The sequence below is a fragment of the Pinus tabuliformis genome, chromosome 5_1, assembly GCF_031772625.1.
Source record: "Pinus tabuliformis cultivar Carrire ecotype Pingquan chromosome 5_1, CPIR1, whole genome shotgun sequence".
NCBI lineage: Eukaryota > Viridiplantae > Streptophyta > Pinopsida > Pinales > Pinaceae > Pinus > Pinus tabuliformis.
In genome coordinates, this window is record NC_142305.1 from 849,338,226 (window position 1) to 849,361,732 (window position 23,507).

The window sequence follows — 23,507 nt, forward strand, 5'->3', positions numbered from 1 at the left end:
AATTTTTTTTTTTTTTATATTTAAAATGTTTAAATCTTTTTCTTTTTTCTACGACCACTTATTTATTTTTGTTGACTTAGTGTTATTAAATACTTTTGTCATCGAAACCTACCAATCTCAATCTGTTAGTACCTTGAATATGTTATCTTACACTTTCCTAACACTTGAGCATCAGCATCTTTGTAAATCACTGTAAATCACTTTGACTTATATATATTTCCTTTATTATATGATATTATTTATTTTTCAATCAAAATTCATATATTGACTTTGGTTTATTCATCATTTCTCTCTTTTAAAGCTATTACTTTATGAAATGTGTTATAACAATTTCCTAAAGCTTATACATAAACAACTTTGCTATTACTTTATGAAATGTGCTATAACATTTTCCTAAAGCTTATACATAAACAACTTTGCTAATAACTTGTATTTACTTATTTGTGTGATTGTATTGGAAAAAAGAAGACTAATAATTATATGTTAACAACTTTGCTAATTACTTGTATTTACTTATTTGTGTGATTGTATTGGAAAAAGATGACTAATAATTATATGTTATTTATTACCATAATAAGCAGTAAGAGTTATTGAGAAAATTGTTGTCATTGATGTTAAAGTTGTCAAGCGTTTTCATTGATCCTAGAGTTGAGTTATTGTTGTATGTTTGTGTCAAGTTCAGGGGGAGATTGGAGGTTATATAGTTGATTCTTTGAAGGAATTGTTTCGTTAATGCCTCAATTCAAAGGAGGAAACTAAGTGTTTCATTGTGTATACCTCTTAAAGACATTTTCAGTGGCATATAACACTTAGTAAAAATCCTAAGGGTTGATGAGAAACCAAGGTTTGAAGTACAAACTCATTTAAAAATGCAAAAAGCTAGGACTTCAAGAAATATATAGGCCACTCAAAATATGCACAAACGCGCAAGATATTGAATTCATCTAGACTTATCTAGGAATCTAGAGTCATTCAGTCTTGTGTAAAATTCGTCATCCAAGAAGTTTCGTGGAAACATCCAGATCAATCTAGACTCGTCCATATATATCAGACATCGAGCGGTTCAAATTTTTGAAAAAAATGAAAGGACTTGTATTTGGATCTAACACCAACCATTCTCATAATGGTTTCATCAATTGTTGGTTTATGTTGCATAGGGGTAAATTTAGGCATCCACCCATCAAGAAATTTTCACATTGTACATAATTCTAAATCATCTGGATCTTGGATGAGATTATAAAGAAAATAATTGTAAAAATAGAATCTGACATCCACCCCATTATATTTTTACAAGATAAAATGGGAAAAGCACATTGGACCTCAAATTTAGTTTCGTACTAACTACAGGTGGAAGTGTGATACATGGAAAACCTCTATTAGATGATGAGGATGAGGTGGAAAATGATTTGACATAGAAGTGATAGTGACATGGAAGGTGACATGTGCTAGGAATTTTTGGCATTTCTGGGCGGCCAAGTGGCTTACTTCCATATTACTTGCGGCACCAGATAGAGGAAAGGAGGTGGTATGATGACGCCATCATGATGTAGGAATTCCATCAACTGATGGTGTTGTGCATTCGCAAGATTCCTTAGAAGTAGTTAGTTTATATGTATTTTGTTTTATTAAGGAATTTCATGAAAAATGTGTGGTGATAGGTCAGTGGGTCCAAAGTAGCTTAAAACACTATCACACATCCAGATGATCTAGATGTTCTAGTTTCATCCGATAGTTTAGGCCTTCAAGCTTGATAAGCATGCCAAAGTGCTTCAGATATTGGTTACAACTAAAGAAATAATCAGCACCTTTGGGTTAGGATCTTGGCTTTCAATGTATGGGCATAAGGACTAAGGATATGACCTAAGGGGGCTATGAAATTTGGTTCTATGTGTTCTAGAAATTTGGAATTTCTATATATTAAATAAATTTGGAATTCCATGTTGCATATTAAAATATTTAATGTTGCATTCAACATGAAAATGAATTGGTGCTGAGCATTTCAATTTTCCTTAAAAATTCAATCTACATGGTAACTAGTGAATTTCAAATGGATTAATATGAAGCTATATGGTTTTTGATATTTGAGAATGCAAAAGGAAACAACTTAATAGAAGAGTTTGATATAAAAAATTATGCTTTATGTTGTAACAACATAGTTTTTTATTCTTTTTCTTATCAAATTAATAGTGTAAGAGACAAAGAGAGAGTTGACACAAGTAGACAATGAAAAATCTATTAAATGCCAAAAGTTGGAAGCATCCAAAGAACAAAAGGAAAATAACATATGTTGTAGGTGAAGAGTGGGTAAAAGATAAATTTTCTCTAAAGTAACGTGTAGAGGAACATAAGCAAAGAGATTCCTATAGAAACAAAATCATAAGCATTTTTCAAAAAAAATATTTACCTCATTTATCAAGCGATTTGTGTTTCATTCGAGTAGTTGCCTAAAACTCTTTAATAGGTTGGTGCCTATGAACCATGAAAGTTTCCACTTTCAACAAGTGGGTTCTTTCAAAGAGAAAGGGGTTGGAGCCCCTTGTATGTTAGTACCTACATAATATGATGTAAAATTAATTCATTGCTTTCTTTTTGATCAAGATTAAAAATAATATTGGTGGTTTTATCCCTTTATAGATCCCCACTTAAAAATCAATGTCTCATATGTGTATGATGTTTATGGCATTCATTTGTGATTAATCTTTAAATGGTCATTTTCTAAAAATTTGAGTCTATGTATTAATTGTTAAAATTTGTCATAAAATACTAATTCACCCCACCTTTCAGTATTTGACAATGTTCCAATAAGAACCACACTGTTGTCGAATAATTTTTTTTATTGTAACTCAAAAAAGTTTATTTTTGTAGTACATGCTATTAGCAAGATTTTCCATTATATTACTCACTATTCTGCTTTTTTTGTTGAGTATGTGTTTATTATTTTCAGTACTAGTTCTACATGTTGGGCATAGCACTGGGTCATAGGGGTGGCTGCAACCTAGTTGGTATGAGGTTGTCTTGGGTTTTGAAACCCTCTTACGTGGGGATATTGGGGAAATTCCCCCGAGAAACATTATCAATATTTTTGGATATGGTTTACTACGAAAAGGAAGCTTGGTGGCGCATGGTTGTTTTTCTCATCGTTTTTTAGTTTTGGGTAAGGAAATATTGTAGTATTCTAATTGAGAGTAAATGGATTGGAAATTCATGGTTTCCTAGGGATATATATAGTATTGTAATACTGTACAAAAGGTTTTACTGATTTTGGACTTCTATGACAATACATTTATGTTAGTGTGAATGTTTTCCATTATGTCTTTTATGTTTTAATCAACAATTTACTTCTAGAAATGAATTATATAAGTTTAAATACTACGTTTGTGCATATTGATGACTCTGCTACTGGGTACCTCATGAAAAAATCTATCACTAATGGTACGGTAACTAGGTGTTCACTCTTATTACAAAATTTTTACATAACCATCATTGACAAGATAAGGCAATAAAATGTGGTTGTATATTTCCTTTTTAATCTTAACAATGAAGGGGAGGATATCTTAATTCATGATACATTTCTTTTATTTATCTACTAATACTACTAAATTCATCGATATCATTAACTATTTGGCTATAAAGAAGTTTCCACATCACTTATTTCCCAAATGATGCAAAGGGGTTATTAATAAAAGTGTAACATACTCTTGGATCGAAGGGTATCTATTTAATATAGGGATGGGTCATATTATCTGTTTTTGGGATAGGATGAAACATATTACATTTTGAACACCTATAATGATGAAACCTGCAAATTTCACTTCACAAACGAGAGGATTATAAACAAGGTATCACAATTGAGGTATTATTGGTCTACCAATTTTTCGAATGCCAATAAATGCATCATGAGTTATGAAAAATGTTAGAGAATGGGCTACTTGTGTAGACTAACAAGTTGCTACTTCAACCAAAGACTTTGATAGACCCATTCAAGAAGTGGGCCCTTTATTTTCTATGTATAAAAACCCCGAGTTAAAAGTTCATGTAATAAAGTTAATAAAGGAAAATAATACCAAGGTCATGGGACATGTATTCCAAGTTGAATGTCGAGAAAAATATCCTAGTGGACATCGCTTGTTGTGTTTATGGCTAAGGAAATTGGAAAAGGCAATGACAGAGGCTTTAGAAATAAAAGAGGCATTATTCATTTATTTATGAAAATAAAGGAAAATAGGATTAAAGGAAGGTTACAGGTAACAAGTTGCAGGTCATAGGCTGCAGGTATGTTGGTTAATGATTTTTATAAGAATTATGGTTAAGTACATGCCTACCATTCTATTGTTGTCATGGTTACATGCGTGATAGATGCTAGTTAATCAGTGTGGTCATATGCACATATGTCAAATAATCATGGATGGTAGTAATGTGTTGTTATATGCATTGCGGTCATATGCCTAACGATTATGGTCACTGCGTTTAAGATATTGATGTTATATGTATCATGGTAATCATGACTGAATTGTGGATATGTGATAGCCTCCCCTAAGATGCATTAAGGTATGAGTTGATTATGTTGTCTACTTGGTTTATCTAACATGGTATGTTTACAGGTTGTTTGAATGCTTGTTCAATTTCATGATATGAATATGTGTGTATAACATTGAATGAAGTAATGATCTCATTTTAAGATGGTTGTACTAACACATATGTGCTCAGACAACTGATATGTACTTGAGTGTCAGTAGGTGATAGTTGTAGTATTATTATGGATGATTGTGAATTGATTGGTGATTATAAAATGTTTGTTAGTTTTGGTAAAGGTTAATTTCAACTAATGGACACGATGTCTTGACATTTAGAACATGCGGCTAATACATGTGAATAGTTGTAGGGTAATGTGCTTGGTATTAGCATGAAAAGGTAAAAATTGATTTTTTTATATAACTAATAGCTGGGTGATGTAACAATATGTAATAAGACTCAATTGCAGCAACGAAAAACTAAGAGAAAGGAATTGGGTGAGAAATCAAGGGAGTTGGAGTCACTTAAGAAATGGCATGGATGTGCTCAGTTACAAGGCATCGTGATTGGCATGACAAACTAAGATAACTGGTATATTGTTATGATTATTTATGCAGTAACAGTTGTGTGTTTATGGCAGTATCATGCAAGGGATTGCATGAAAGAAGGACTTCCATGGAATATTGGAGAAGGATTAGGTTGAGGTTTCCTTTGGAAGCATTGGGGGACCCATGGGGATTGAGTCATGGTGTTTTTTCTAGTTTTGTGCTTTTGGTGCTTTGTGACTTTTTTGTGTTTCGTTTGTGATTTTGTTTGTGTCTAGTGCATGGCCATGCAACTTTGTTGTGGTGTCATATTTCTATTTGGTTTTCATGGTTTTCTTCTTGGTTTCTTTTGGTTCTTTCCTTTTATGTTTTGAGGGATTTGGGAATTAGTTAGGAAGGAGGAAGTTAATGGAGCTCGCGAACAACTGAATTAAACTTAATAGGTAATATGAGACTCGTATGAAGTCTGATGCATGTATAAAGGTCATCTAAAGGTAAGAATATGAAAGTCAATTGGGTTGGTTGGGTCCATTAGTTCAATGGACAGTGGCAGTACAATCATGAGAAAGGTGACAAAAAGATAAAGAAAATAGATTTGAGGTGTCAGATGCATTGGCTATGTTGGGAAATGTTTTTCTCAATATTGTGCATGTTATGCAGAAATAAAGGAAGTTCTCTTAACCTTGACCTTATGACATCTAGTAATTATGTTGTGATCGTGATTATGCTAATGTCTAATATGTATAAATGTATATATTTATGTCGTTGTTCAAAAGGTTCATGATTCTTTTATAATGATTTTTATATGTATATATGTATGTATGTCATTATCTGACAATAAAGAATCATTCTTGTGGAGGAATGATTTATTATGAAAGAGAATGGGATGAAGAGGTTCCTACCTATGAAGAATCAAGTGGGAAGAGTAGCCTGATAAATCTACGAGGTCAGTATCATGTGAATATCAATTGATATTATGTGTTTATACTATGCTTATGTTTATGTTATGGATAGGTAATGCTGATGGATGCATCATCAGAATGAAAGAACTATGATCCATGGCATGTTGGGATGAGCATGGATGGTGGAAAGCCACTAGAAGAAATGTTTCCTACTAGAGACAGTGTAGTCTTTTGATGTGTGGCACTATTGTTGTGTACATGTTCCACCTATGGTGTTATGTACATGTTGCATACATAGTGTTGAGTGCCTGTTGCACATGCGATATTGTGTACATACAGTGGTGTGTACGTGTTGCATATATGGTACTATGTACATATAATGTTGTGTATGTGTTATATATTTGGTGTTATGTACATGTTGTATAACTATGATATGTACATTTGGTGTTGTGTATGTGTTGTATATGTAGTGATGTGTATGGTGTCATGGGCTTGTTGGATATGTGGTGCTATGTACATATGGTGCTATGTAAGTGTTGTATAGTGATTCTATGTACTTTTGGTGTTTTGTATGTGTTGTATATGTTGTGTTGTGTACATATGGAGCCGTGGGAATGTTAGATATGTGGTTCTATGTACATATGGTGATGTGCACATGTTGTACATGTGGTATTGTGTGCATGTGGTGTGGTGTACATGTTCTAAATGTCGCCTGTGTGCATGTGGTGCTATGTACATGTTGTGCAGGCGGTTTTTTGTACATTGGGTGTCATGTGCACATTGTGCAAGAGGTGTTGTGTACACATTGTGTAGGTGACGCAGTGTACATGTGGTTTTGTGTACACATATTACATGTTGTGTTGTGTATATTTGGTATGTTGTTATGGGTATTGTGCAGTCATTGTATCATGACATGTGTATTTTTTATATTGTACAGTTTGTACGTATATGCATTATGTTGTACACTGGGTGTAGGTGTATGTGTTGTGTTCTACATAGGGTGTAGGTGTATGTTGGCATTGTACACTAGGTGTAGGTGTATGTGTTGTGTTGTACACTAGGTGTAGATGTATGTGTTGTGTTGTACATTGTGTATGTGTATGTGTTGAGACAAACATGTATGGGACTCTCTTCGCCCTTGTTCTTGCTATTGAGGGTTGTGGCGATTTAGTCTTTGGATGCTGTTTTTGATTGATATTGAGGGTTGAGGCGGTCTAGTCTTGGGATACCCTTGGTGTTTTTGAGGGTTGAGGCAGTTTAGTCTCGGGATACCCTTGCTTTTGATATTGAGGGAGGAGGTACTTTAGTCTCTGTATTCCCTTGTTGGTTAAAGAGAAAGAACTGGGTGTTTATTGGGTTTGGCAACCGATTCGATGTGTATAGAGAAAGGACAAAGACCAAAGGAAGAATTAAAGAACAATTTGGATGATAAGCATCAATATTTTATTTCAATTTTAATTATGCAAGTGATCTATGATTTTGATTTATGATGGGTGCATTTTGAGCTAAAGGGATGTATTTGATCAGAGAGCTAGTTTGACTTGTTATGACAGGAAGTAAACAAAATTGCAAGTGTACCTTATTGACAGACCACCAATGAGGTATGATTTGAGTTTATTTCAATTCCTTTTTGTCTAATGGAAATTATGTGCTTGGTACTGGAAAACATGGCTGAAAATTCCCGATTTGGGTGGCTGGTTCAAACTGACTCCAAGAATTAGCAATGAAAAAATGAATTGGAAGAAGTAGTATGCTGGTAAAGTTTTCAAGAGTACAGCTATTGTGGGACACTAGTACCTAATAGTGTCGATTGGTTTCCATGAGCATGATATTATCATTATGATGGTTTTGAGGTAGGGATATGCCTTGTTTTTTGGACCTTCTAATGCCAAAAAACCTTTCCAAGGGATGGATCACAAGGAATAGGGGATGTTACGGAACTTGGAAGGTGAGGGACGACATGGAAAGGGATGACTGGATTTCCCAAGGGACTATGTAGCAAAGAAGGGAAGGTTTGTGAAAGGATTTATTTTGGTCATTAGCATTGCTAGATGGAATCATATGCACATTGGGAGTGTTCTGTGGAACAATGAGCCAGTAATTGTTCACTGAGATGACACGTGGCGCAGGATTGTAGCGTTGGACATTGGATGCAGATTTGATTTTGATAGTGGATTCTAAACATCTTGGGAAAGAGGTGAATCTTGGTATTACTTTGAGGGTGGAGGTGTGAGCCTCTAGATTCCATTATTGTTGATGTAGACATCTTATCCTTTTATTTTCTAGCTGAGAAAATGCGCATATGTGTATATCATTGTAAATATTGTATTGGGTTGGATTTATAAAGCTCCATAGACAATATAGTTATTTTCTATTGAAGAAAATGTGCATAAGTATATGTGGTTTTTATTGTAAATACCATAATGAGTTGTGTTATAAAGGTCCAGTAAACGGTATGATTATCATGTTTCAGCACGTTGTTCATATTGGATATTGCAACGAGCTGGTATATAAATCTCCATTGGAAGTATATTTGGATTTTCAACAGTTTTGATGGTTGTAGATGTCATAGAACACCAAGGATGGTGTTCCTCTAAGGGGGAGGGGTCTATAACAACCTCGAGTTAAAATTTCATGTAATAAAGTTAATAAAGGAAAATAAGAACAAGGTCACGGGACATGTATTCATAGATGAATGTTGGGAAAAATATCCTAATGGGCATCACTTATTGTGTTTATGGTTAAGGAAGTTATTTGGAATTTATGGTTATTTGGAAGTTATGGTTAATGGGCATCATTATTTGGAATTTATTTATGAAAATAAAGGAAAATAGGAGAAAAGGGAGGTGAAAGGTGAACATTTGCATGTGAGGAGGAAATTGAAGGAAATTAATGGAAATTAAAGAAAATAGAGGCCTCAATGATAAAAAGGCTTATGAGGATCAGTTGCTAGCTTTTGGCTGGTTTAGCCTTTTGTGAGTTCATTTTTGTCTCAGAGAGGAGAGGAGCACTAAGAGGAGAAGGTAAGAAAGCAATAAAAGTAAGGACACAGAAAGAAAAGGAAAGTAAGGATCAAGTAAGGAAAAGTTGGATCAAGCGGCCTCAACAGAAATACTTGCAGGTAATAGGTTGCATGTATGATTTCCTAGTTGGTTTTGACGTGCATGGTATGTGTATATTGGTATTTGGTTATTTTTTTCTCATTGGCATGGATTTTTTGGGGTTTCGACAGTGAATTTTAGTCTTTCCTTGCCATTTCCAGATAGCCATGGTGTGATGGGACTTTTGTCCTTTTGAGGTTTGGATTGCCAGAAGATTTTGGATCTGGGTGAGGTGGTCTCAAGAAAATTCCCAAAGGCATAAGAATCCCTCAACTGATAATGGCAGGATACATGGTGAATCCTAAGGGTGGAGACAATAAAATTCCTCAAGGTATTGGGGAATAAACTCAGAGGCATCTAAGCTCAGTTTGGTTTTGTGATCTCAACACTGGTTTCGGTGAGATCACGGTATGGTGAAGGTGGAGGTCGTTAAATGTATGGATTACCTTGGTTGTTTATGTATTGATTTATCCCATGAGATCCCCCATTCATGCTTGGAATATGGCACAACGTTGATTGGTTGAAAGAAAGATTTGGTTCAGCCAATCTATGGTCAGTTGGCATGTGGAAGTCCCGTGCTTGGTTGGCTTCTACCTATGTTTAGTAAGAGCTATTTTTCTCTTGATTTTGATGAGTAAATGTACTTTCTTTTATGTGGATCTAATGGTTGTTCTCTCATTTTTATTTATCTCATTATGTGCTCGTTATAAGCATGGTTATTTGAAAGATCTTAGTCATGGATCTTTCCATATTTTTAGTTGTAACTAAATCAATAATTAATGAAATACCTGATTGATGTTATGAAAACTAATGTGAGAAGGAAATGATCCTTCTTTCTAAACCTCAAACAAGTTTTCACCTCCTTATGTTCAAACTTTTATTCATGACCTCTAGGTTGCATGTTTACCAAATGTTTGACATAATGTCAGTCCCGGTTGGGGAGGGTTAGGTCAAGTCCTAGTTTCATTTTTGGTTTACAAGCATTTTTTATATGTCATAAATAATCTCTGGAAGATTCACTAAGTTTTGGGTAGAGGCCTGAGTCTTGGGCCTAGAAAAGTGGCCCAGAATTCAGGGTCCCCAGCATAGATTTGGACAGAAACTTCCACAATCGCATGGAGGCAGGCTTATCAGTGCAATTGGAGGGTGATATTCACTAGCATGCATTGGAAAGGGAGATATTGGGGCTTTATGTTCGTAAAAAATACAGTCATCTCAAGGGTTGGACACCTGGTCGAGCTGGGTTTCTCCTGGAGGTCATATAACACCTGAGGGAAGTGAGTAAGGTCTTAAGTTGTCAACTCCATATACTTAAGTTCATATAGGAGGTTGATTCTTATCATAGTGACCCTTAGCTCATGTTTACCTTGGTAAACCGGTGAAGGTGGGTAAATGTGGGAGGATGCAGTTACAGTAGGACCAATCAACCTCCCATAAAGGTATAATGTTTATATTTAGTATGCATAGACTATGTAACCAAGTGAGTTCAATAAAATATTATACATAAGGCTACAGAGGAAATAATAGCTAATTTCATGTAAGAGGAAATTTTTGTTTATTATTTAATTACTTGAGAAATTGTTGTCAGTCATGCAACGTAGTTCACTTCTCAATGCATCTAATTTATTGCTAAGAAATTTAATATCATACATTAAATACAAATACCATACCATCAATAGTAAATGTCAAGGAAGAAGTCACAAATAATGTATGGAACTATCTCTACCATGGAAGTTCAACAACATCATAAGGACAATGTTGATATGCTCCCAAAATCTCTATTGGCTTATGGACCACCATGAGGAACACCACGAGATCTACTCCCTATGATCTTGTGTGTGGAAAACGTGTGGTTCTTCATATTGAATTTGAAAATAAAAGATTAATAATTTCACTATGAGTGGGCTTGGAATTGTGAGAGACCTAATAAAATAGTGTTTGATCATATCAATGGACATGGTGAAATTATTTAGTATATAATCCAATATAATATTTTGGTCTAACCATAAAGAGGAAAATATAATTATGTATTTATAAAGAAGAAAACGTTTCAAGGAGGAGATAGGGAACTCTTATCTGACTCAAGATATAAATATTTGAAGGGAAATTTTGATACTTGATGTCTAGGGCCATGCAAAATAGACATTATCTATGATAATGGATCATTCAAGTTTCACAAGATTGATGAAGAAAGGATCCCACTATTGAAAAATTGTAATCAATTAAAATTAATCCCAAATCCTAGGACCAAGGAATAATTTATTTATGACATATTCCAAAAAATAGACTTGGAATCTTTGAGAAACATGGTTGTTCCACGAATATCCACAACCTACTAATGTTTCTATTTCTAGTTCTAGTAAAATAAAATAAAATAAGAATAAACATCTGGTGGTGAAAACTTGAATTTAGGAATCAACATCTTGGTGCTATTAGCAAAGAACTTTATGACTAATGTCACGAAGAGAAAAAAATAGAGAAAACCTTCTAATTTTGAATACCTCTTTGGAGATACAACTGGAAAAAAATCCTATTTGAAAACTAGGGTCTTGACAAGAAGCATTTGGAAGAATAAGAAAAAAAATAGAAAAATAGAAAAAAAGAAAGAGAAGAAAAAAGAAAAGGGTAGAAACGAAAAAGAAAAATATACTTTATAATAAGATAACAAATTAAAAGTTTTTAATTTTATCTAAGTGTCCCATTGTGAGGATGAAAGTTCAAGGTCCTTTTTCCAATCACATTAGAGTGATCAAAAAAGAAAAATATATACTTATAAATATTACGAATATAAAACAAGGGAGTAGCAACAACATTGAAATCACATTCTATTTCACAGTGGTATAGGTTTTCTCTTAACACATTTCTTTCACTTCTCTCTATAAAATAAAATTTGAGGAGACTAAAATGCAAATTTTTAGTGCCACAAGACTACTCATCCCCTAAATTCCTTAAGTGCTTGTGACTATGACTTGTATTAACTATTTGGAATATGATTTTTTTTTTTTTTTTTTTTTTATATATCTCATTTTTAGTTGGTTCCCTTTGACACACATATTTCGTTAAGTCCTTAGGTCCAAAATGATATCTCCTAAAAATATAAGAAAATATAAGATTACCTCGGTGAAAATGTGAAGTTCTGTTACACAGTTTGCACTTTTTGGAGAAAAAAATATCATTTTTAGAAGTTTTTCAATTTTCAGCAAGCGAAAGCAATTTTTTTGTTTAGAATTTCATTGTACAATAAAAAGGAAACTTGTAAGAAATTTTATTAACTTTATATTACTTACTTTTGGAATTTTTTTATTCACATTTGATATGTCAACTTAACAATTGTTTGACTATGTGTTCTTTAAAAATTAAGGGATTCATAACACATCATGCTTTTGAGCACTAGTGTATTCTTTGTTAACTACGCCTTTCTAAAAAAAAATTGTGTTGCAATAATCTAGACAAACTCTACTTCGTATTCATTATATTTATGAAACCAACTGATGTACATCATAATTACTAGAATTTTTTGAATTGAACTAATCTGAAAAAACTACAGATTTTGAAGATGTTTAGCTGAGCGTCAAATTTCTTAACATATTAGTTATAAACTAAAAATATAAAAACTACCCATTAGATAAGATAGACCGATGTAATGAACCATAAAATTTTCATATTTTTTTATAGTGTATTTTGCAAGATACATATTTTTGATTTCACTGAATCATAATGACCTTCAAAAAACATTTTCACACTATTTTTTAGAAAATTAATTAAAATTAGCAAATTTCTATGAAATTCAATAAAATTTATATCTAGTGAAAGTAGATTCAATTCTGCAATTTTTTTCTTTTGTTTCGATAGTAAATTCACCAAATTTGATGGAGCTTAAGCATTCTAAATTTAGAAAAAGGTGACTAGAGCCAAGTTGTTGCAGAGTTCTAGGTTAAAACAGTTTGGCGGAATTAAAATTACATTCAATCGAACTTGTGTTTTTCATCGACGCTCGTTAAAATAAATGAAAACATAATTCAGCCGAATTACGTTAAAAGTTCACCAAAATTATTTTTTAAAGTTCGGCCGAAAATGTGTAGATATTTTCTGTTGAACAAAAAAATAAAATGATGCGATGCTCCGAAAAAATGTTTCACCCAAAATCATATAAAAAAATGGAGTTGAAACTTCATTTCGCACAATTTCTTCATTTGGAGTGAACTTTTAAGGTAAATATTTTGAGCTAAATTTTTTGGAGTTAATTTTGAAAGTAAGTTTTTAGGGGTGAAGATTTTGGAGTTTATTTTTAAAGTATGTCTTTTTGACTAATTTTTTTAAGTGAGATTTTTTAGCTTAATTTTTAAAGTAAGTGCTTTGGGATGAATTTTTTAACAGAGATATTTTAGCTTAATTTTAAATTAAGACTTTTGGGCTGAATTTTTTAAGTCAATTTTTTTAGCTTAAGTTTTAAAATATAGTCTTTTGGGCTAAATTTTTAAATTGAGATTTTTTAGCTTAATTTTAAAAGTAAGTTTTTTGGGCTTATGTTTTAAAGTAAGTCTTTTAGGCTGAATTTTTAAAGTGATTTTTTTGCGCTGAATTTTTAAACTGAGTTTTTTTTGAAAGTAAATTTTTTTGGCTAAATTTTTAAAGTGAGTTTTTTTAAAGTAACTCTTTTGTGCTGAATTTTTAAACTGGGTTTTTTGGTCTAAATATTGAAAGTGAATTTTTTGTTGGAATTTTTGAAATTAACTCTTTTGGGTTGGATTTTAAAAGTATACATATATTGAATTATCACGGGAAATCAAAGAAATTGCGAGAGAAAATATGATCGAACAAGAGACATTGAGGCTGATAGAGATTACAGGAGAAACTATTACAAAAGAAAGAAGGGAAAATGCACAAAAATTGAAAATGAAAACCAATCTCAAGTAGAAGTTGAAGCAGGTATGTAACGGTAAATATTATAAATGATATTTAAAATTTAACTAGCGCATTGTGAAATTTATTTTTTATTTGATGAACTAATTTGAAAAATATTTTGAAATGTAAAAAAAGAGAGATATACCTCATAACATTGATGATGATATTGAAAATGTTGAAAGACAAAGTGAAAAAGATAATGAACCAATAATTGAAGATGTTGAAAGACATTCAAATGAAGAAGTTGAATCATCATCAAGTATATATATATATATATATATATATATATATATATATATATATATATATATATATATATATATATATATATATATATATATATATATATATATATATATATATATATATATATGTCATGTGTATTATTGAAATTATACATATTTATTAATTTCAATTTCATTCAAACTTTATTTTTTAATTTTATTATTTAATGAATATTTATACCAATTTACAATTATTTTTCTTATTTATAGATGAAATCAATATCGATGATGATATGTTAGAAAATGTTGGCACTGCCATATATGGAGATAAAAAAGCTGACCATATTGTACGATATTGTGTTAATGTCATTATTGAGAAGTTATTCAAAGATGAAAGTGTGACATTTGAAGCTCAAATTTTGAGAGGTCTCTTAACATCAAATAAATTAAAAGATGCTACAACTCTCTTGGGTATTCGAAAATCAACGAAAGATAAAAAGGTGAAAGACAATGTGATTCAAAATATAAATGGTGCTCTACAAAAAATTGGAAGATCTAGATAGAAAAATGATGTAGTTGCACATAGAGCAATACAAATAGTAGAGATTTCATTAAGTACTAAATAAAATCTTTTGGTACAATCTATGACAAAAATATTAGGGACCTCACGAAAAACATTGCACAAACATAGGAATGTTTTATTAGAAATAGATGTAAATGATGAGCTCACTTGTTGGACAGTTATTTGTAGACAACCATACAAGGATAAACTTGGACAAAAAGTTAAATAAATAATATATGAATATTGGATAAAAACTCACATGTTTCACATGAATAACATGAAAAACATATCTTGGACACCACTCAAATAGAGTTGTTTAGTAAGTTCATAGAAGAGAATCATGGAATTAATGTCAGAATCAGTACTTTTGTGCAACAAAAACCATGATATGTTAAACCTATCACTGTAAGCGACACTTTTTGTTGTCCTTATCATGTGGAATTTCAATTATATTATGACACCTTCCTTAATTTTGGTAAAACATTTTCGAAAAAATTCACCTTCTCCTTCCACTATCCATGGTTTCATATCCGATATGCTATGTGAAAGAGGAAGTCGGGAATTATTTTACCAAAAGAAATGTGTTGGTGGTAAAAATTGTGATCATTGTGGAAATTTGAATTTATTTCACAACAAATATTCTATTGATATAAATGATTAGTCATTGTCTAACCTAAAAGTGAAATGGAAGAGATATTACTATATCCATACATCGATTAGTTCAAATAATAGTACAAGTGCTAAAAGGATTGACCTACAAGATGAAAGAATTCCTGTGATCTAGAGCTTTTGAAGAAATTTGAGACAAAAAATTATAAGTACACCAAGCATTCACATAGAGCTCGATGCTAGGACCCACAATTCAAAAAATACAATGAAATGTTTCCAACGGGGACCATTTTGTCAATAGTTGATTATGCAGAGAATTACACATTTTTTGTACAAAATGAACTACAAAGTGAATAATATCATTCTGACTAAGTCTCTATGCATTTCCATATTTATATAGACATGCTAAACAAAATGTTGATGATATAGAAAGCACTAGTTAGAATCAACATGTTACTAAAGAATATCACTTTTATACCAGTGATGAGCGTACACATGATACACATTTTCTACAACATTGTTTTGATAAGATCTATGACTCATTAAAAGGTCGTGGAATAAAATTCAATGAACATTGGATATGGTCAGATGGATACGCAGGTCAATTCAAATATTCATGATCATTCTTTTAGTTGTGGCTTCTTCATAAGAAAACCCACATTAAGCATCATTGGAATTTCTTTAAGATTGGTCATGGAAAAGGAGATCATGATGGTGCAGGGGCATGTATAAAACAAGCACTTCGAAGATATCAAATGTACCACTCTGTAGAAATACTTGTCTCAGCTAAACAAGTTGTTTAATGGTGCGATGCTACACTAATCTATCAGGCTAAACCATCAAGGAAGGTACGAATGTATGCACATATTAACATGTATATAGTTTTAATATATGATCATTTTTATTAATTTTCTAATTTTAAACATTTATAAATTATATAGTTTAAACAATATGACAATGATTATCTTCAACATATATAAATTGTATTTTAAATAACATATTTAAATTCTTGTTTGAATTTACTATAGGTTTTTTTTGGCATATTGGAGTCGAAGATGTGGATAGATCGATTACATATGAAGCTGAAATAGTAAAAGGGACTTGAAAATAACATTAAATTAAAAACAAAGGATTACCGAAATGCGTTTGCATTTGATAAACTAAAATATTTTGTTTTTTGTCTTGTTTGCATAGAGGACACACAATCCAATGATGTTTGTGAAAACAATATGGATGTAAAACCTTGTCAACATACAAAACTAAATACAAAGGGGAAAATGTCAATTGTAATCTTCAAAGAGATGGAATCAGAGGAGATTATAATATCATCTGAAGGAGATCAAGTTTCTAATCTTGTTAGAGAAGGTAAGATTTCAATTTATATATATATATATGTGTGTGTGTGTGTGTGTGTGTGTGTGTTTTATGTTTTTAAAATCAACATGTATAAGTATCTAGATAATAGTTAAAATATAGAGCTCTAAAGTAGATAATAAAATCAAGTCCATATTGATAAAGTTAATTTCACGTAGATTATGATATGAATTTACACTTGTTTTATAGTGCAGGAGATGTTTTTGTTGTAGTGGCACCCACTAACAACATAGAAAATGTCAATTATTATTTGATGTGGTGCACTAAACAAAAAATGAAGCTATTGGAAGACTATGATGATAATGATTTTATATATGAAAGAGGGTCTATTATACTGAAAATTTATTTTTTCCAAGAAACTCACCAAACTGAGAGTAATGTTTACTTTCAATACTATCAACCCAATGACATAAGTTGTCAATATAGTCACCTGGTGTTTGTAGCACACATAAAGTTGATATGAGTTCAATAAAAAAACAATTGAAAGTTAAAAAATGGAAAATGTCAAAAGTTTCCCATGAATGAATCATTGAAGCTACATTCCATTAGAATTTTTTTAATTGAACTAGCCAACAATTTCTTCTACCTGAATTCATCTTTGAGAACTTAGAGTTCAAGTACATTGTCAACATTTCCTTTTAAGCACTCTTATGTTGTACATTCTTAAGAATGTGATGATGTGAAATCATTAATCATTGGATCTTGTATTGAGTTACAAAGTTATATGTATACTGCTTGTTATGTATACCTGTATTGGAGATTTACTTCTCTGTTAATTTGTGATGTATATTGTGTTGTTATTACTCTATTAATTTGTGATTGTGGTTGGTTGAGACGAGCGTTGTTACTTCTATGCTATGTTGTGATTGTGGTTGGTTGATTCATTTACTAAGAATCATTTAATAACATTATAGGAATGATTGAAGGCAAAATGTACCAATTAAATGAAAATCTACTTTCATTTCTACATATTCATGAACTTAAATTATATGTAAAACCTTTAAAAGAATCAAACAATGCACAGGCATGATGAAAATTGTTATCATTTTTGTAGACATCTACATCGAATTATACTTGATTCATTCAAATAGAAAATTCATACCATAATTTGTAATTTTTGCAATTTTAATAATTCATTTTAAATAAGTCAAGACAAAACAACTTTAAAGAAAACCTCAGAATCATCTACTAACATTATAGGAATGATTAAATGAAAATTGTACCAACTAAATGAAAAAATGTAAAACATTTAAAAGCATCAAGCCATGCATGCATCATGCAAAGTGTGGGCCATGTTTTATAATGCAATTTTATCTAACTTATGTAAATGTGCTTTCAAACAAAATTATATTAAAATTTAACTATCAACTGACATCCATAGTAGCCTTTCTATACATGAATGCAAAATATACATTTACCATATTTTATAATGCAATTTTAAGTTATCATTGTTTTAGAAATCTAGATCAAATTAGAATTGATTCATTTAAGTGCAAAATGTAGAGAAAATTTTGTAATTTTCAATTTTAATAGATTCATTTTAAATAAGTCAAGACAAGACAACTTTAAACAAAACCTAAGAACCATATACTAACATTATAGGAATGATTGCATGCAAAACGTACTAGCTAAATGAAAATATGTAAAACATTTAAAAGAATCAAACCATGCATACATCATGCAAATTGTGGGCCATGTTTTATAATGAAATTGTATTCAACTTATGTAAATGTGCAGTCAAACAACTTTATATTAAAAGTTAATTATCAACCCACATCCATAGTAGCCTTTCTATACATGAATGCAAAATTTACATGTAGAATATTTTATAATGCAATTTTAAGTTATCATTATTTTAGACATCTCCATCGAATTATACTTGATTCATTCACATGCAAAATGCAAACCACATTTTGTAATTTACAATTTTAATAGATTCATTTTAAATAAGTCAAGAAAAAACAACTTTACAGAAAACCTAAGAATCATCTACTAACACTCTAGGAATGATTATAAATGTACCAACTAAATGCAAATATGTAAAACATCTAAAAGCATCAAGCCATGCATGCATCACGCAAATTATGGGCCATGTTTTATAATGAAATTTTATCTAACTTATGTAAATATGCATTCAAACAATTGTATATTGAAAGTTAACTATCATGCAAATTGTACCATGCAAAATGTACAAAAACTCCAAAATTAGCATGTATTAAATCATAATAAAGAATTCAACATTTAAAATATGTCCAAAAATTTAAAATATATAGCAAAAAGCTATCAAATAATAAGATGCATCAACTCATAATAAAGAGTTTTACTTTAAATATCTCAAAAATTTATATCATGATAAAAGTAAATATAACATTAAAAGACTGTGAAATAAAAAGTTACATCAATTTAGACAATCTCGCTCAAATATACGATCTATCAACCTCTTTGTGCTCTCCTTTGAATCATGGGTTCCCTGCACAACATGTGTAATTTCATATATACATAAGATTATGTGCTTTAAAATTAAATAAGAATGTAAGATCATCAAAACAAAATTATAAACAAATTGAAATTCAATTAATACCTAATCGTGCTCGCCCTCCATTGTGCTTGCTTGGTGTTCATGTTGCATTGTACCCTCCTGGTTGCCCTGTACAATACATGTACATGTATATATTAGAGCTTTTAAATTGCATGTATGAAAATCATAAACCTACAATATTAAAAAATCAATACACGGATTTTTCAAAAATTTTAGATGTTCCTATTCCCATTGTCGACTCCATCACTGAAGTCCCTGGACAATGGAAATCGTCTCCCCAAACTTAATATTACAAAATTTTAAAATGATAAGATAAATATATAAATCATTTTTTAATGAAACTTGCACTTCAATTTATAACAAAACATAAGTGAAAAATTGAATACTTGTGGCACATATCCTAATAGGGAGGAAGAGGGTGGAACTATATCCAAAACATCGGTCAAAATCAGAATATGTTAACATTTAATTATATATACATAATTATTTATTTTAAAAATATTTCATGTTACAATATACTGATATTTAATAAAAGTAGAATAATAAATGTATCAACATGAACTCTTCAAAAAAACTAACATCTTTCAAAATATGTTCATTGGAACTTGAACCTAGGACAGTGACATTATCAGAATTTTCGTTCAACAAACGAGTTAACCACAATTGGTGAATATATGATACATTTCTGTTAGATTATATTTGAGAAAATAGTAAAATGTATGTGAATCAACATTAACACATACATTATAAATTACACTAAAATATCAACACTAAGCATTGACACATACTTATCCCACACCCTCTTCTTCATGAATAATTAAGTCATGCCAACCATTATGATAAGCCTTTCCGTATGCTTTAAGCTCCTAAGTATTCATATTATCTATCTCCTCATCTATTTTATATACAAAATTAGCACATGCATTAGCTCCTACTCTTTTTCGATTTAGACTGATATCAATTCTGGTCAATGCACTCTATATGTTTTCTATAATGGCATCCCTTCCTTCTCTACTAATTTGAGAAGTGGTATTCATATCTACCTGCAAAGTTACCAGACGAGGAGGTTGGCATACCAAAGGTGGTTCAGGGCGAGGCAATCCAGTATCATGTAATGCACCCTTACAATTATATAACCGACCTTTCCCAATATCATAATATTCAGATGGAAGGTCATTATATTCGGGTTTAATAAACAAAATAAACGATGCATAAAATAATTTTGCAAAATAAATTGGAACTTCATCATTCCATGGAAATTTTCCATATGCTGCAAGGAACCTATGATACAAATGGCAAGCTATATCAGGGTTCTTGAAATATTGCACCTTGAGCATCTTTCTTTTCAGCCCTTCTTTGAAATTAAACATAGATTTTTCATTTTCTTTTGTAACCCTTTTATTAACCTCGACCCATTTATCGGGACCCATCACTGCTTCATTTCTATGCCTCATCATATTTATAAATGAATTCGTGGTTGGCCCAAGCTTCTCGTAAACATCAAGAAATGAGCTTAGAGTGTGTGTAGCTATTTCTAAGATTTCTCTACTCTCTGTAAGGAGATCCAAACTTCGAAGATCTTTCCTCAATTTATAATAATGAGTTTTGCGCTTTTGTAATGTGCATTGTTGGAGGTTTATCTCCTAAGGAAGCTCATTCAGAATATGAGATGGATAAAAAGTAGTTGGTGTCTGGCCTTCTTCTTGAATTGTTCAACTTCGCTTACGTCTAGTTGGACCAACATTTTCATCCTCTGGATTAATATGTAAAATTACATAAATATAAAAACATGTGAACAAATGTATTCATACATGTATGCAATATAGACATGTATAATTTACGAAAATGATGTTGACTACCGGGAGAATTTTGACCACCCTGAGATTGATGACCACCTGGAGAATGTTGACCACCCTTAGATTGATGACCACCAGGAGAATGTTGACCACCCTGATATTGTTGACCACCATCAGAATGTTTACCATTGTCATGTGACAACATTGTGAGCGAAGCATCTAAAAAAATAGAAAAACAATTTTCAATATCTATGTGTACATACATATGATTCTACTTATTTATCAATTAGGTATATATATATATATATATATATATATATATATATATATATATATATATATATATATATATATATATATATATATATATATATATATATATACACATACCATGATGTGAATGATGGACCTCTCCTGATTCATTTGATATTCTCTTTGATCGATGACCTCGACCTCCTGCTCTAGTAGATGCATGAGACTCTATTGATGTTCACCTCGAATAATCATGTGGAAAATGCTCATCCATGATATATATATATATATATATATATATACCACGTGGATTTACAGTTCTTTTTAAAAATGTTATTTAAAAAGATCAAGAATTCAGAAAATTTAGATAACCCTTGAAGTTACCTCATGCATTTAATTGATTTAACCCTTGAAATTACATCATGCATTTAAGATCTTAAAATTCCTGTTTAAAAACATTGAAAGAGTTCAGAAAACTAATGTAACAATTTGAACCTCTTCATTTAAAATATACTCAATTCTAAAAACACAAATGTTGAAGCATGCACATTTTGAAAACTTGTCAAGTTAAACAGGTTGTGCTTACATAGTGGGGGCACACTTGGTATAGAATTGAAAAAAGCACATGGTCATTAAAAATGACACATTGATAACCAAAGCACACACACATATCAATGATATGTTACAATCTCCATCAATAAATATTGATGGAGAACTTCTTAATAGTAATTTATCTTTCACACACAAATCTTAAATTGACATTTCTCCATACAATAGATCACTAGACACCCTATTAACATTTGCACAATGTCTTATGCTAAATGATTGAAATTGACTGACAATATTTTTTTCTTCTCCATGTAGTTGTTTTAACCTCTCCTTTTTAACTTGGTACACACCTTTCATGTGGTTGCACACAAGTTCAGAATTGGTGAGGACTACAATTGCATTGTATCCATTCTCTCTAGATTTTCCTAAGCCTTCTATCAATGAAATATAATATGCTTCATTGTTTTTTGTTCTTCCAAGTACATTCCTTTTCCTTTGGAGGAATTTTTTCATCACAATATTGCATAGCACATAAGTAATCACTTCTTGCCCTAGATTGGGATAACAAGAAGCTTCTATGCATAATGTCTATTTTTCAACCATGTTTAATGGGTTTTCGTATCCCTGTAAAAAAATGAATTTAATATATTTATATATGTATTGTTATGTTGTGAAAAAAATTATTATTTAGACAAATCTGTCGGAAGGATAGGCAACAAGAAAGGTTGTTTCTACTTTGTTGGATGGTTGGAGAGTTGCAAGAAGAAAACAACTAGATATCTCTAATTCAACTCAACTACAAATCTCTAATTCATTCAACTTAGCTTCAAATCAACTGAAGGTTTAAATTATTCACAAATTTATTTTTATGTTCATTCCACAGATACAAATATATTTAATTCAACTTAGCTTAAAATAATCCAAATTTGAAAGTATTTCTTAATCTATTTTTATTTTCATTCTTGGAAATTTAATGCTTTCATTTCTTGTTATAAAATTTGTTTATTAAAGTTATAATACATGTTTATTTATATGCCATACATGGGTCTATTTATATGCTTCTTTAAAAACTATAGTTAAAGAAGAATAAGAAAAATGAAAAATGATAGACCCAATTTTATTCTAGTAAATTTAATATCTATGTTGCCTTCTTAAAATTAAAACACTAACATGAAAATTAAAAAACAAAAAATATATGAAAAAGAAATGACAACACTCTAATTATCTTCAATTTCATGCACCCAAAAAAATAGAAATGAAAAATGTGTACATCTAAAAAAGAAACTACTACTTGAAAAGAGAAAGTACAAGAACTTTCAATTGAGTGCATTATACCTCATCTTAGGAAGCTAATAGACCCATGTTCCAAGATAAAAGGGAAGAAAAGTGAATTACACATAATGAAAAATGAAAGATAAATAAATATATAACAACAGAAACAAGGCAAGTATGTTACAAGGAAGCATCAAGGTTGTTCTACGAGATAAATCAAGGTAGAACAAGTCAACCCAATAACATTAAAATTAAAACACAAAAAATAGATGAAAAATAAATACCAACACTCTAATTAGCTTCAATCTCAAGTACCCAAGAAAATAGAAATGAAAAAGTTGTACATCTCAAAAAGAATCTACTAC